The 16,053-nt window shown below is 58.3% G+C and overlaps 1 protein-coding gene across 1 annotated transcript in view; it reads left to right on the top strand.

Annotated features, from left to right (window-relative positions):
• Positions 1-16,053, top strand: part of KCNG2 (potassium voltage-gated channel modifier subfamily G member 2) — a 67,736-nt gene that overhangs the window by 22,454 nt on the left and 29,229 nt on the right. The window contains exon 2 of the mRNA XM_047696764.1: positions 3,282-3,372. The gene's annotated coding sequence lies outside the window, so the exon portion shown is untranslated. The remainder of the gene's footprint in view (positions 1-3,281; positions 3,373-16,053) is intronic.

Here is a 16,053-nt window from a genome sequence, read left to right as displayed (position 1 = left end):
CTTGAATATAATCACGTAGTTACAAAAGGGGGGAGAAAGTTTGAGTGACCGGGAGAGATCATCATCCTAGAATTTCAAACATTATTATTTTCAAAGCAGCATGTTACAGTGTTGCTCACCCTCAGTTTTCAAAGACTAAGCCGTTGGGTGGTCTACGAAGGCGTCTCCCCGTGCCGCTGGTCCGAGAGCTGCCCTCTGTGGGAAGCGGTGGCCTTGCCTGGGACTCGCAGGGGCTCCGTGACCGCAGAGGCTGGTGGCTTCTAGTGCGGCCGACACGGCGTGCAGAGCAGATCTCCGGGGTCGGTGCCAGGACAGCCCCCCACGAAGGGCCATCGCATCGCAATACATTTCAGGAGACTTCCGTCTCCTCATATGAAAACACTAGAAGATGAGACTCCCCCCTAAAATCAGACTGGATTTATTCCTTTTTCTGGCTATTCGAGTTCTTGGATCCTCTGTTGGGGAATGGGTACGATGAAGCAGGATCGAAAAGCATAACAAAGTGAAAATCGCCTAAAATTCCGCTGGCGCACCTGTGTGCTGTCCGCCTGCTGACGACTTCCGTCCCAGAGGTTTCTGTGTGCATCGTCCCCAGAGAGAGAAACCGGGCACAGATGGTCGGTCATAGGTCTGGGCAATTCTGTTACCTGCTGTTCTTCCTGGTCCTTCGTCACAGATGTCACTGCCCAGACTTGAAGACGAGGAAGGGGGAGCTCCCTGGAGAGGAGGCTGGAGGTCTGCGGGCTCGGGATGGCGGGCCCTGCCCCTCAGGCCGCCGAGGGCTGCAGCAGTGTCACCGCACGTCCCACAGCCTGTCCTCCAGCCGGCGGAGGGAGTGTCCAGATCCTGAGGCTGCGCAGAAGCAACTGCCTCCGCCTCGACGCGAAGCCTTATTTTCGCAGCCAGTGGGCAGCTCCGGACACCTGGGAGGCGCACTGCCCCTCTGTGAGGAAGCGAGGGTCTCGGAGAAACCAGGCCAACATTAGGGCCCCTCCCCCTCCCGCACAGCCGCGCCGTCGGCCCCACTGGGTGGCAACTTCACGGTGTGTGCCGCTCTCATGGAAAGTTAAATTACGTGTGTTCCGTGCTGGGTCAGAGGTATGGGAATGATTAATCACTTGTCTAAAAATTGATTTGAAAAAGAAATTACCAAATAAGAGTTGTTCCGATTGAGAAGTAAAATTCGATTATCTGGGACATGTGCTCCCTTCCTGTTCTGTGTCTGCTCTCCCCGGCATGGGGACGGGAGCCCAGCATTGGTGTCTGCTGGTCTTTACGAGGACACACGGAGGTCTCAGGCCCCCTGAGGACCGGACTGGGGCCCCTCACTCGGCAGAGGACGTGGGTGGAGAAGCCCTGTAGCTGGTCCGATCGCGGCCCACCTGTTTGTCGGGAGCTGGGGATCCTGAGGGCCAGAGGTCGGGACAGGGGAACTCCTGGAACCCATGAGAACTTCAGACCAAGTCCCTGTCAGCCCCCCTGCTGTTTCAGGAGCTCTGCGCCGTGAAGACGCCTGCTCTGGGGTCCGCGTCCTGGGCCCGGCTACACCTGCGTCGTCCTGGGCCCGGAGAGGGGCTCCGCAGCTTCGGAAAGCAGATCTCAGACTTCTCCACCTTAAGGATGGTTTAGGATCAAAGAGTTTTTTTTAAAAAGTGGGTCATGTGTATCACCATAGCCAGGTTAGAAACCACTGGGCCAAGAACAAGCCCCTGAGGGCGTGCCTGGCCTGTGCCCTGGGGTCCCGTGACACCGATGGTCCAGCCCTGCCTCCAAGAGACCATCCCCGATGGGGGACGCTCAGGACGGATTTGGGAAATGCTAGGGGGAAAGACACAGCTCCCAGGAATGTTAACCATGCCCTCCAGGATTGCATTTCCTCCAAACCATGGCCCAGAAACCAGTAGGAAGCGGACGGGCGACTCCATTACCCACCCCGCGGCCCGCTGCTCCATGTGCTTACGTGGACGGTGGTGGCAGAGGGGGTCTCTCCTCTCCGGGCTCCATGAGCAAAAGTGCAGATGTAAATAGCTATTCAGAGGGAAGGTGGGCTTGACGGTACATTTGCATAAAGCACACTGATTATAACCCTCTGACCTGTGCCTTGAGGCAGATTCAGCAGTTACAAGTGTCCTGGAATGAATGATCTTCTTAAACAGAGGCGCGCGGGCTGAGGGAGGGGTCCCTCTGTGCATACGAGGATGTGCGTGCTGAGCTTTGCTGACTCTGACGGCACCATGGGCGAGGGGCCAGGCCGCCCCTAAGGGGACTGACATCCCGAGAGACGATGAACGAAGTCCAGGTCTATGGCTGATCTGGGGGGCACCTGGGGCCAGCTGAAGCAGGGTGAGTGTGCGGCCCGTGTCGCAGCGAATTTGGGCTCCTCTTGCAGCAGAGGGCAGCTGGCCCTTGGGGCAAGAGAAGGAGGCAGCTCTGGGCATGCGGAATGTGACATGTCCAGGAGGAAGTGAGAAACGCAGAACGACAGAGTGATTCGGGAGGTCTTCCAGAGGACGCCAGTGCGAGCGATTGGCCTCCAGAACCCTCCTTCCCTGACGCCGGACGGTCGTGGTCGGGGCGGGGGATGAGGGCCTCGTGCTGGGGCCTGCAGGTCGTACTTCTCACACTTTCTGGTGTGGGGCTCCTGAGCAGCTGTTCGGTTTGCAAATGGGAGACCAGGAGAAGATAGGAGAAAGGAGCAAATTCTGGAAAATTCTTGTGTTTTCCTTTGTCCAAATGCTACACTGGTGGCTCCACCTTTGGTAGACGAGAGTGACAGTGTGGTTTGCCATCATGATGTAATTAAGTTGGTAAATGAGATAAATGCAAAACATTCCCCCAGAAATAGAAGCTCTCGAACTGGGGAGCTGTGGTCCTTGTGACCACGGGTGGATTTCATGGGGTCCAGGGAAACCCCAGCCTGAGCGAAGATGATGTGTGCGGCGACATAAATTCTACACAAGGAGATGGGCTGTGTTGGTTGGATTCTCTGACAAGTTCATGGCCCTACCAAGGTCAAGAAGCCACGCCTTAAAAGGGATTGGAGGGTCCCCCAGGAGGCTCAGCTGATTAAGCGAGAAGCTTTTGGTTTCAGCTCAGGTCGTGATCTCGGGGTCCTGGGATCAGGTGGGCTCTGTGCTCAGTGGGGAATCTGCTTGGGATTCTCTCGGCCTCGGCCCCTCCTGGCACTTGCTCACACACGCTCTCTCTTCTCTCTCTGTCTCTCAAATAAAACCCATCTCTTAAATAAAGAACTAAAAGGGAAATTTGACGTGTCATTTCAGGGACTTGAACGCACTGGCTGAGGTCCGACGGACGGCACCATTTGCGAAGGGGCCCCTGGGATGAGCCACCATGCGGGGACACCAGCCTGAGGTAAGACGCGTGCCTGCCCCCCACACCCCACTGGGAGGAAACGGGAAGATCTTTTCCCTGAAACCGTCTCATTTAAAGAGTCTCAGTGTGTGACGCCGTAAACACACGGACGTCCTGGAGCTTTGATGAGGACGGGGAAGGAGGGTGAACTCTGGGCACAGAACCCAGGGACGAGCTGCTGAGCCTGGCAGCTTCGGGTGCCCGTCCCCCAGGAGCTCCTGCAGCCGCTCTGGGAGGCCAGCAGGGGATGGCCAAGGGGGCCCCCCGAGTTCTAACTGAGGAGTGGGATAGCGGCAAACTGATGACCTGGGGGACCCCAGAGAGCCTGTGTCCGCTGTCCCCCAGGCCTGTTCTTTGTCCTGTGAGACCCCGGAGCCTGCCTCGCCCTTCATGGGACACTCTCGGAGCAGACCTGCGAGCTGCTGATTCTTTGAGCTTTGCCCCAAGATTCCGGACTGAAGGCTGTGCAGGGGTCTAGGAGCTCACCAACCCAGGTGGACATTGTCACCGGCTCCCACCCTGCTCCAGCTCCAGGCACCCCAGTCCCACACCAGCCTGGGCCTCCCACGTCCAGTTTTTGCTGCTACTTTCCTCCTCCCTGTTCTTCTCATCCCTGCTGTTCTCCGGAACCCTGCCCATCCCTTCTTGGCCACTCTCACCTGGCATTTACAGACCTTAAACCTGGAAGAGAGCCAGAGATTATTCCATTCAACCCTCGGTTTGCTACCTGAACCCTGAGACCCTGAGGGTTTTGGGCGGTGGGCCCCAGACGCACACCAAGGGCACCAGGACACCCTCCCCTCCCCCGACTCAGTCCTCGGGCTTTCCCGCCGCTGTGCCCAGAGTCCTGTTGGGTGCAGCACACAGCGGTCCCAGTAGCTTTGCACACTCAGACGTGTGGTTCCAAAGGACGTCCCCCCTCCTCATGGCCCCCGAGTGCCTGCTCTGGCTCCTGAGCGGAGGCAGGTCGGCCGTGAGCTACAGTGTAGAATCTGGCCAGTCCTTTCGTTGGCATTCGGCTGCGAGCCAGGATTCACCCTCCGGCCGGGAAGGTGGAAGCTTCATTTCCCATAAAAACCGGCAGAGAGGGATAGCGTGCGAGTTTTCCTTGCCGTGGTGTCTCCGTGTTTCTCAGCCTCCATGACTGGCTCCACGATTCTTGGAGTCTGACCTGGGTCTCTCGCTGCACTTTGATGCGGCTGTTAGCGCTGCTGGGCACGGCCCCTGCGGTTCCGTTTGCCTTCCAACCCCCGCATCTTAGTGGTGTTTGGGGACTGAGAAAGCGGGAGCTCTGAACTTACAGAATAAAACCCAAATCTGCTGCAGTCGTTTTAAAAGCGCATGTCCATGAGGACACCCCGCAGATGGACGGGGAGCCAAGCGGGCCAAGCGTGCCGCATCCGTGAGTGAGTAACGGGCACATCAGTGTCGATGTATTTTACAAAGACTCCTCTGCCCAGTTTGGTCAAGCCCCGTGTGGTCATTGTGACGGAGACACGACCCAGCAGCCCCGCGTCCGTCAGAGCGTCCAGGGTGCCCAGGCCCTAGCAAAGGCCTCGGTGGCAGCCGGTGCCATCACACTGAGCGGCCCGGGAAGAGGAGGACAGCCTGGGGGCCACACAGGTGGTCAGGCCGTGGATGCCCAACACAGCGTCGCAGCAGGAGAGTTACGTTTGTTGGCATAGAGTTTTGTCTCGGGGTTTGTTGCTATTGTTTTCCAGCTTTTTTTAAGGGAAAAATCTCAAACACACATAAAAGCTGAAGGAGTCGCACGGTGAAAACCCGGCCATCTGCGCGTTCACATACATGAGAAATAACGACCCATCTTGGAAGCAGCCTCTGGGATCGAGGCATCTTATCCCTGAACAGTTACTGTGCGTCTCCTAAAAAATAAGGCCCTTCCCTCTGTGACCACAATATGTGTAACACTACGGAAAATTAACAATCGTGAGTGGATCGCGTCCCAATGCAGATTTCCCCAGCTGTCACCAAACTGTCTCCTGTTGCTGTTTTGGATAAAATTAATCATGTCTACAACCTCATCGGTTGGTTATCTCAAGCTATTTGAACCCTGATTCTAGGACATTCCTCCACGTTTTGATTTCCCACGTCACTGACTCCACGAAGAAGCCAAGGAGTTTTCCTGAGTGGCCTCTGCTCACGCTTCTGTGCGAGCACATCTCACCCCCGGGTTCTCTGGACACGGGGACGTGGGTCTCCGCGTCACTCAGGGCAGAGCCCAGTGGCTGTGGCAGTGTCAGCCACTGCACACCACGTCATGCTCGAGGCCACGATGTCAGCGGGGCCATGCCACGTTGTGTGGCTGGACTCCGGTGAACCCAAAAGGCACCCATGGTAAAGCCACATCCACCCTCACGGCGACTGGGTGGCCGGCGCCGGGCAGATGCCCGTCCCCCGGGGATGGCAAAGGTTTTTCCCTCTTCTCTATGTCTCTCTTTTATTGCTGCATCTCTACAGACTCATCGGCCTCTGTTCACTCGTGTCACACGTCCACTCTCAGCGTCGGCCGTAGGACCCGTCCCCGCGCACCGCTTCCCGGGACTGCTGCGCTGCTCACAGAAGCACTGGTCACGAAGCGTTGATCTCACCCCGGATTCTGCCTGCCTCCCCTCGGGGACCAGCACTTCCTGCGAGATGCAGCTCACGTGGGAAGGGCCCGTCCCTGATGGCTAAGAGCATTTTCCCTAGAAAGAGAGGGTATTTAGCTGTATGATCTTAGGAGATATGCTGGATGTGTCCGTTCTGTTCTGAGCGGCTACAACAGAAGGTTTAAGTAAGATCCAGCGTTCCATAACATCATGCCCCAAATCTCCAGGTTTCTTTGGAAAATCAGTTCTCATACCAAGAGCCAAGATGGTTTCAAACCCAGCGGAGGACAAGCATTAGACACCGACATCGAGATGACAGACGCGTTAGAATTAATTAAGCCGCCATCGTAAAAACACGTCAACGAGCAATGACAAACATGCTTGACACAGACAAGAGAGCTGAGCTTTAGCAAAGACAGAGCGTCTCAGTGAAGGGAGAGCAGGTATGAAGGAGAAGAAGCTAGAAATTTTAGAACTGAAAAATACAATAAATGATAAAAAGACGCAGTGGATAGATTCAAGCACCAACGAGAAGGACAGAGGAAAGAGTCTGTGGACGGCGAGCCAGGCCGTCTGAAGGGCAGAGAGGACAGAGACTGAGGGTAACACAGACGGCGGCTCAGAGACGGAGCTGCCATAACAAGACCCAGCGTTGGCGTCGTCCGAGTCCTGGAGGGGAAGGACAGCGGGGCGGAAAGTTCTTGGGGAAAATAATGACTTAAAAATTAGCAAAAGAGGGAGCCTGGGTGGCTCAGTGGGTTAAGCCGCTGCCTTCGGCTCAGGTCATGATCTCAGGGTCCTGGGATCGAGTCCCGCGTCGGGCTCTCTGCTCAGCAAGGAGCCTGCTTCCCTCTCTCACTCTCTCTCTCTCTCTGCCTGCCTCTCTGTCTACTTGTGATCTCTCTCTGTCAAATAAATAAATAAATAAATAATCTTTTAAAAAAAAATTAGCAAAAGACACAAGTCTACAGATTCAAGAAGCTGAATGAGTACTAAACAGTACCAACCAGCAAGTCCACACCAAGACACACCGTAATCAAATTTCTAAAAACTAAGAAACTAAAAATCTGGAAAGCAGGTAGAGATAAAACGTGCCTTCCCTGGAGGGAAACCGTTCAAATGGCAGGAAATTTCTCATCGGAAGCCATGAGGCCAGAGGAAGTGAGATGAGATTCAATGGCTTAGTTTAAGACAATTCGTATCAGTTCAGAATCTCACATTCAGCAAAAACACCTTTGGGATTGAGGTGAAATCAAGACATTCTCAGGATACCTGGACTAAGAGAATTGTTGCCAGCAGACCCCTCCCCTCCAGCACACGCTGACTAGAAGTTCTTGGAAGAGGGAGAGGCTGAGGGGCCCCGAGGGGAGAGCATGGGGAGTGAGCACAGGGCAAACGCGGCGGCTTTGCCTCGCGCCTGGGGCTTCCGAAGCGAAGTTTGATGGCGGGAGAGAAAACCGGACAGCTGCCCGTGTGCTTCTAAAGCCCCTCGAGGACGACCGCGGACAGCTGTCCGCCCCGTGTGGCCTGGGCATGTAGGGGATGGTCGGGGATCATGCTCTGCGCCAGCTGTGGAGGAATGCCCCCTCGCCTGACAAGTCGTGTGCACATAGCGCAGGGTCCGAACCAGCCACCGAAACACTCGGAAACACCGCGACGCGTCCACAGAGAGTTCCAGCGCACGTGTGAGGCGCGGGCACAGGGGTGCCCGGGGGCTCTGCCCGTGAAGCATCCCACTCTGCTTCCCGCTCTGGCCATGACCTCAGCCCCGCGCCACGCCGCACGCTGGGTGGGGCTCTGCTTCTCTCCCTCCTGCTCTCCCTCTGCCCACCTTAAATGAACAAGCGAACCCTTAAAAAATAATTACTTGAAGCCTACATGGTATAAAGGCCCTGGCTGGCTCAGTCAGTGGGAGCTGATGACTCTCGATCTCAGGGTCCTGAGTTCAAGCCCCATGTTGGGTGTAGAGCTCCTTAATTAAAAAAAGAAAAAAAAAGACAAGAGATTTTTTTTTTAAAGCATAAATGATACAAAGAAAACAAATACCAGTTAAAAGGCGAGAGAGATTAGCAGACTGGATGGAAAAACAGGACCCAGACGCATTTGTCTGCAAGAAAGGCCCTTCCGTATAACGACAGGAGCAGGCTGACCACGGAAGGGTTTGACGTGTCACACAAACACCCGTCGAAGGGAAGCTGAAGTGGCTGTATTTTGTATTTGATAAAGCAGACAAGGGCCAGACATGAAGGCCAGGGCAGAGAGGGACACTTGAGAGGCTGAGACTCAAGGCTTGGAGACATGGCCATGCTCCGTGTGTGCACCAGGAGCTCCGACAGGGTCGAGTCTGACTGGGTTGAAAGCAGGTTTGAGGTCCATACAGGTCCTCCAAAGTCCTCAGTGAGGTGATTTTTGTAAATAAAGAGAAACATATTCTGGAATGCATGTGGAGAGGTAAGGAGCCCAGTGCCTATCGAAGAGCCGATGAACCTGTCCGGGAGGGTCACAGCCTGTCCATCCAGAGGCCGCTCCTGGGGTTCTGATTTTTTTAAGTTTATTAACTTCTTTATGTAAGCAAGTTGGGGGCTCAAGCTCATCACCCCGGGACGGAGAGTCATAGGCGCCCCAAGCTGAGCCGACCAGGCGCCCCCACCACTCCTGGGTTTGACCAGAGGACGGGGGTTGAGGGGCGAAGGAGAGGACGGGGTGGGGTTGGTGTTCATTGGGGTTACGGAGGCGGCGGGAGGGGGGCGGGCGTCAGGGGCCCCGGGCGTGGCAGTGGCGAGACTGGGCTGCAGGTGTGTGCGGAGCAGACCGGGGAGGGGCACCCGGGGTCTCTGCAGGGAGAGTCTGTGAGCGGTGACCCTTGCTTCACGCACCGCGGTCTCGTGCACATGTAAGCACACTCCGCTGCACATGCCTTGCTTTGTGGGTGAGGGCCGTTAGTTACCACATTCCAGGTCTAACAGGTTTGGAGATTATATGTGGTTTCCGTAAGTCATAACTCAAAAATAATTATCAATTTTTCTATCAACAACACAGCTAAAAATGGGTATAATCAGCACATTTTCAGTTCTGTTCATATACATGCGTTAGAAGCCTCTTGGAGCTCATGCTGCTTTGGCACAGAATAAACCCATTTCAAAACAAAAGAATTGAACACATGTGAGTTTAAAAAATCAGGGGCGCCTGGGGGGCTCCGATGGCGAAGCATCTGCCTTTGACTCCAGCCGTGGTCCCGGGGTCCTGGGATCGACCCCATGAAGGGCTCCTTGCTCAGCAGGACGCCCGCTTCTCCCTCTGCCGCTGCCCCCGCATGCGCTCCCTCTGACTCTCTCAAATAAATAGTCTTTCAGAAGAACCAGAAAGGAATTACAGGAATGATCCTAGTGAGCACTAATTTTTAAGACTGAAAATCTCTGAAGAGCCATGTTTTACCTGAAATTACTGACTTCGGGCGCACTGTTTCTAACTGTGGGTGGTCTTCTCCGTCCCTCCTATCCTGCTTGTTTGAGACGGGAACCCGCAGCAGCCGCTGGCCTGTGGGCACTCGGGGTGGGCGGTGAGTGGGCCGTACACCCTGCGCCCGCTGGTGGAAGGGGAGCGTGTTCTGTTGGGACCACGTTCCCCTGTTGTCCCAGGGCCGGGTCCACGGGTCTGTCTCGTGGACACGGGCCCGCTCGGAGACTAAGCGTCTCCACCACAGAGCAGAGCCTGTGCCTGGGAGAAGACCCGGCAGGGGAGAGGGGGAGAGCTGGACAGACGCTCTGCGGACAGACACTGCTGGCCACTGGCCACGGCGGCCTGCGGGGAGGAGCAGGGAGCCGGCTCTTCCAAGACTCCGGAACCAGACGGAGGCGGGAGCAGCAGAGCCTGCGGTCGCCGCATTAATGACCTCCAGCATCTGCGGTGTGGCCCTGAGCCTGTGAGGCGGAGACCACACGGCTCAGAGCGTCCTCCTCGCCAGGACGCCCCGTGTCCTGCCCCGCGGTGTGGACGCCCCTGCAGCTCCACGTGGGTGTCTGGCTTTCTCGCGACTTCCCTCGTGTGGTGGCCTGAAGGAGCCTGGTTGGAGCTGGGTCTCACCCTGGCACCACCGACGGTGGGTGGGCATCCCGGACCGAGCGCGATGAGCAGCCCCCCTCCAGCTGTCGGTGCGATGCCCACAGATGGTGCCTGCATCCCTGGGCCATGGGGGTCTGGCAGGACACGGGGACGGTGGCCGCCATGTACACAGCGTCCCCCCGCAAGCACCCGCAGAAGCTCCGAGTGACCTCAGCTCAGAACTGTGAGTGCCCCGGAGTCCCCCGAGCCCTTGATGACCAGGGGGCCTCGCTCTGCTCGCACAGCCACAGGCACGAAACCCCACGGGCCCGCTCAGACGCGCGTCCTCCGGCCCACCCTCGGCCTCCACTCATTCCCCCAGAACTCAGACACTGCTCACAGGCACCTGCCAAGTGCCGGTGGTGTTCTAGGCACTGGGGATGGGCGGTGACGCAAAGCAGACACCGCCCTGGCCTCCTGGCGCCCACCTGTTAGTGGAGCCCCCTCCGGGCTTGCAGACAGGTGTCCCTCCCCAGCTGCCACTCCCCGCGCCGCGACCCAGCCAGAGACGGGGACCCAGGCGCAGCGGGGCAGGCCTGTGAGTGTGCGGCGCTCATGGCAGCTCCGAGAGCCCCCAAGCCCTCCCGTCCCCGGCGTGGGGATCGCAGGTTCTGCAGGGCACATGACAGCTGCACATGGCACTGACGTCTGTCTGGCCTGACGTGGACAGCTTGTCTGTGCTCCATCCCTCTGCTGTGGTGGCTGTGAGAGTTGGGGCTTCTGGCCTGCCCGACGTCCAGCGGTCGGAAAGCCACGTGTGGCTCCCTGTGTCATCCTGGCTTCCTCATGGCCTGGCACCGGGCCCCATGGCGAGGGTCCAACAGGGTGGGAACTGGCGGAAGGCCTGTCAGGGACCGCATAGCTGAGCCTCCGCTACTATGCCTCGCTGGACACATGGGGTCCTGTCCACCTCCTGCTTCAGCCCTCCGTCCGGGGTACTGTCTCCACCAGGAAGTCCACCTTGCTGAGAGCAGGTGCCGCAGCGACCCTAGCCGGAAGGCCCAGAAACAGGGCAGGGCACCGAGAACACACGCCGTGCGTCGGCACGGACTGAGGACTCCCGAGCCCAGACTGTCCTGCACATTCACACGGATGTTCCCATGCTTACGAGGCCACTGCTGCCGTTCATGGGCGTGGGATCTGTGACTTCCGTGGGCTTGCATGGCTCTTGGCACGGGAGCTCGGTGTCGGCCCTGCCGCCTGGCTGCCATCACGCTGTCCCACGCTGGGGCTGGAACCGAGGGGATCACAAGTCCCCATGGCTACCACCAAGCAGACTGTCCCTCAGTGATAAGACTCATAGAGGATGTGTCCTCCCAGAGGCTGCGGCCAGGGCCACGGGGGTCCTGGCACTCAGCGGGATGGTCTGAGCGCTTCGCTCCCTGAGGAACGGCTTGTATCCAGCGTTGTCTCTGCTCTGTTTCTGTGACATTGAATCACCCCCAGGAGGGTGAGTACAGCCCGGACGTGCTGAGTCACCCCCGAGAGGCAGACGTTAGTTAATGAGGAGGACATGTCGCAGGCACCAACTGCCCAGACTGCCGGTCCGGAGGAGCGGGCAGATCACCGGGGCTGGCGGCCATGTCCCTGACAGGGACATGGCCGCCCTGGTCCTCCCACACCCACGAGGGGTCCGCGAGCCAGGGTGGGCCACGGCACGTTGGAGCCAGACTGCCATCTTGCAGGTGGGGACGCTTGACGTGAGGACGGCAGAGCGATCGGGAGCAGGGCCGCAGGTGCCATCCTGGCCTGCCGAGCCTGAGTCGGTCTTCCTGAGCCTCTGCTTCAGGACTTGGGCTCCGGCCGTTTCTTCAGGGGAAATCAGTGTTCTTGGGCCCCCCGACCAGTTCCACCAGAAACCTCCTATGTGCTAGGCCACAGGCCAGACCACACTCCAGCCACACTCATGCCGGCCTTGCCACCATTCGGGAGACACGTGACGCGTGGGGCAGATGGGCCGGCAACATCTGGAGCACGTCTGAGGCCCATTCGTCCCTAGCTTGTCCCTTCGGCAAGGACTACCTGACCACCTGCCACACTCCAGGGACCGTGTTGGGGTGTTTGATACGTCTGTGGGCACAAGATGGCAGCCATTCCCTCGTGGAGCCTTTGTCCCAGCAGGAGCAGAAAGAAAACAATCAGTGGCGAAAGCAAGTGAGCACACTGCCTGCTCGTCTGGGAGCAGAGCACCACGGGCGGAGGGAAGCCCTCGGCAGGCAGGAGGCCGGGGAAGGCCGGGGTGTATAGTGTGGTGAGAGCTGAGGGATGGAGGCAGATCTCAAGGGAGGCGAGGGGCCGGAGGACATGGGGGGTGGGGAGGACACCACACGGGCCAGACCTCCGTCCGGGGAGCAGACACCAGGGGAGATGTGGTCGGAGGGATGACGGCCAGGCCTCGGGAGCCTCCCTGGCTGGTGCTGGGTGCAGGGGACAAGCAGGGAGACCGGCCAGGAGAGGATGAGGCTCGTCAGCGGGAGAGGATGGAGGCTCAGACCAGAGCCATTCAGCGGTGGACACTGCACCCATCACATGAGTCGGGAATTCCCCAGAACATCAGACACGGGTGTCAGCCTGGAGGGGTTCAGAAGTTCGCAGGATTGGGACCACCGGCCGGCGTGGAGCTGCTGCTGGCTCTGTGCTGATGGGCAAGGAGGTTGGGGACAAGCGTGCACTCACTCTCTTCTGCGCCCAGATGCAGCGTTCCTTCCCACAGGCAGACACCGCTCCGGGGAAGCCAGCCTGGCCTCGCTCTGAGCCTCTGGGCAGACGGGTCCTCTTCATCCAGCTCCTGACCTTGTGTGTCTGGTTATACAAAATGCCCTAAGAGGTTGACTCAGACCTCATTCCTCGGGAATCTGTGAGCTGTGCACAGTGAGCAAATGGCATTAGGTTCCGAAGTCAGTCTTTGGAGTGTGTGTGCAGACGTGGGTGGAAGGTCGCGGGTGCTGGTTCCTCGTGTGACATCATAGAGCATCGCACCAGCATCAGGGTTAGGGTTAGGGTGTGGCGGAGTGCCCCTGGCCAAGCGCCTCCCGAGGACGGCCACCGAGCACCCCAGCAGCGCCCACCATCTGGGCCTCACCCAGAGCCCAGCCCCCACTGTCCCATGGCCCCAGATGCGCTAGCTGGGAGCCCTGTTATGCACGTTCCGAAATACACGTGGACTTCAAAGCGAGGAGGTGGAGGTCGTCTTACCCGTCCCACAGCACACACAGAATGCCAGGGGAGCGCTCTCCGGTCTCAGAAGCACTGTCTTCTCAAATGAGAAGGAGTCAGATTCCCGTCACCTCAAGGAACACCAGTGGGAGCCTCGGGGACGGTCGGGCTCTCTAGGTCCCGGAGGAACCCAGAGGAGTCTGCCTGCCAAGCAGTCGTGAGCAGCAGGCACACTCCTGCTGGAGGGGAGGGCTCACAGCTGCCCGAGGGGACGGCCGGCCGCGGCGAGCCCAGCCCCTGTGAACACAGAAGTGCCAGGACACAGGAGGGGCTCTCCCTCGCATCCCGATGGTGCTTTGGGGAGATGTGGCTCTGCCTGCCGGCGCTGTGGACTCCCACTTCACCCAAGGAGCACCCAGCCCAGCCAAACACCATCCCAGATTGGCTGATCCGGCAAACGGACGGAGGCAGACAGGTTAGCAGGACCTGTTGCATTCTGCATGAGTCAGCAGGAATCAGAAGGGAAGGGGGTATGGGGGACCAGCAAGCCCCCTGGCTCCTTGACCCTGCAGTGCAGCCGCACCCTGCCCCGGGATACGTGCTTTGCAGTCTGCAAAGTGAGCCCTCAAACCTGCCCCCGAGGGTCGGTGCCCACCGGTGACAAAAGATTCATGGCAACCCTAGACCCGGCAGGCCCTCAGACGTTCACCGGAGCGGCTGTCCCTGTCCGCGGACACCCCGCCCCAGCTCCTAGTGCCCCCCGGTCAGGCTTCCTCCCCCTTCCCCACCCCACCCTGCTCTTCTGGTCCTGGTTTCTGTTGTCATGGCCAGGAGAGGTGCTTAGGGACTCAGAGCTGTCACACCAGCCGTCCCCAGAGGAGCTGGGAGACGGACCGTGGGGGTGTGAAGGCCAGCAGGTGCCGGTCCCCACTCGGGGCCCCCTGTGGGACCCTATTTCTGCCCTTCTGGGACAGGGTAACGTCCCTCTCAGTTGACTCTGGGTCCCCTACCATCATTCACAGCACCTTGTGCCTTCTAAGAGTCCCAGTTTGGATGACAAATTACGTGGGGGAGGCAGGTGATCGCCAGAGCAGAAGTGGGCACTGTGAGGTTCAGAGACTGTGTCATAAAAGAGCAGTAATTTCCCTGCAAGACCCAGTCGAGGGACGTCTGGGGGGCACGGTCGGTGAAGTGTCTGCCTTTGATCTCGGGTCCTGGGATCGAGTCCCACATCGGGCTCTCTGCTCAGCAGGGAGCCAGCTTCTCCCTCTGCACCTTTTCCTGCTTGCGCTCACTCTCTCTGTCTCTCTCTAGCAAATAAAATCTTTTTAAAGAAAGAAAGAAGGAAAAACATAGTCAAGCAGCCCAAGATAGTGGCTCTAAGTCCCTTTTCTCCCTACAAGAAGCAGGAGGTTCCATTCTAGAATGTAAGAGTCTGATGCATCAGAGGCTTTGAGTAATCAGTGACATGGACGCGTGCACGCGTGAAGCCACTGATAACATTCTCTTCTAGACACTGTTCCTTGCATCTTCCTGGCTCTTTAAAGTTCTGGGAACCGCAGGCTCCACACACAGAGCCTCACACTCCCCAGATGTCTGAGCTCAGTTCCTGGAGGAAGGGATGCAGAAGCCTCCCCAGGCTTCCCCAGGAAGCCACCCCAGGAGCACCAGTCCCGAGTGACCAGGAGAGGAAGGCAGAGCAGGTCAGCCAGGGAGGCCCCTCGCAGGACTGGGGAGCTCTGGGGGCCCCTCACTCCTGCCTCTCTGCCCTAGTGACAGGTGCCCCTGCAGACGCTGAGCCTCAAGCATCTTTGTTCTGTGCTGGGCCGGCAGGGCGGGCAGGGCGGGCCCCGGCGGCCAGGGGGACACAGGCACAGATACCCAGGCACGGATAGCTAGGAGTCCACCCAGCGTGGGCACAGACCCGTGGGAGGTGGGGTCCAGGCGAACACGAGACCAGGGAGACCCAGGGCCCAGGGGAACATTGGGACCAGGAGAGATAGGTCCAGAGGGATGTGGGCCCAGGGAGACTTGGGGACAAGGAGAGATAGGTCCAGGGGGATGTGGGCCCAGGGCCGCTGTTTCTTGTTCCGCTCCACCTGGTCTCTTTTCTCCGTGATGTCTCTAACCCCTTCTTTCACGTCTTTGTGTGTGTTTGGAAGCTCTATTATCTAAAGACCCTGGGGCCCTCTCTTACCCCTCAGCTGCCTGCTGCTTCTTGCTCTGAGGGTTGTAGCCCTGTGTGTTTCGTAATTTTGCTTTGTGACTTCATCGTCACTGAGGCTCCGTCTGTGGGAATCCCACAAGGCTGGACGTGAGAGCTGGTCCCGCGAGAGCCGTGGCACTGTGGACATCTGGGCTGCTTCCCACCCTCGGTTCTGGGGACGTCCTGTGCATCCCAGGGTCAGCAGCCCCCATGCTCTCCGCCCACGGCTGTCAGTCACTAGCGCAAACAGTGGCCCCAGCCCCACCAAACGCCACCTGTGTCAGGTTGGAACCGCAGCTGTGGACGGAGGGTGTGCGGCTCTAACACGGGCCGTGGGGACAGTGCCAACCCGAAACTACCCTCTGTGGGTGATCGTATCTGCGCTTCGAGTTTCACAGACTGAAATCCCAGCCCCAAACGACTGTGACGGTGGGCGTTGAGGTCCGTGCTCTCATTCTACACCCAGAGCCCGGCCAAGAAATCTCATGGTCTTCCCATACCAGCAGATGGATTTTTTTCTAGTTTACCCTTTTCCTGAGCACGTGGGCTAGCTAAGGTCCCCGGAGTTCACACCCTCGGCTGCTGCCATAACAGTTGGACCAAATGATG

Source organism: Lutra lutra, chromosome 12 (genome assembly GCF_902655055.1).
Source record: "Lutra lutra chromosome 12, mLutLut1.2, whole genome shotgun sequence".
In the NCBI taxonomy this organism is placed as follows: domain Eukaryota; kingdom Metazoa; phylum Chordata; class Mammalia; order Carnivora; family Mustelidae; genus Lutra; species Lutra lutra.
The sequence above is the reverse complement of the archived record's forward strand: the minus strand, read 5'-3'. Positions and strand labels throughout refer to the sequence as shown.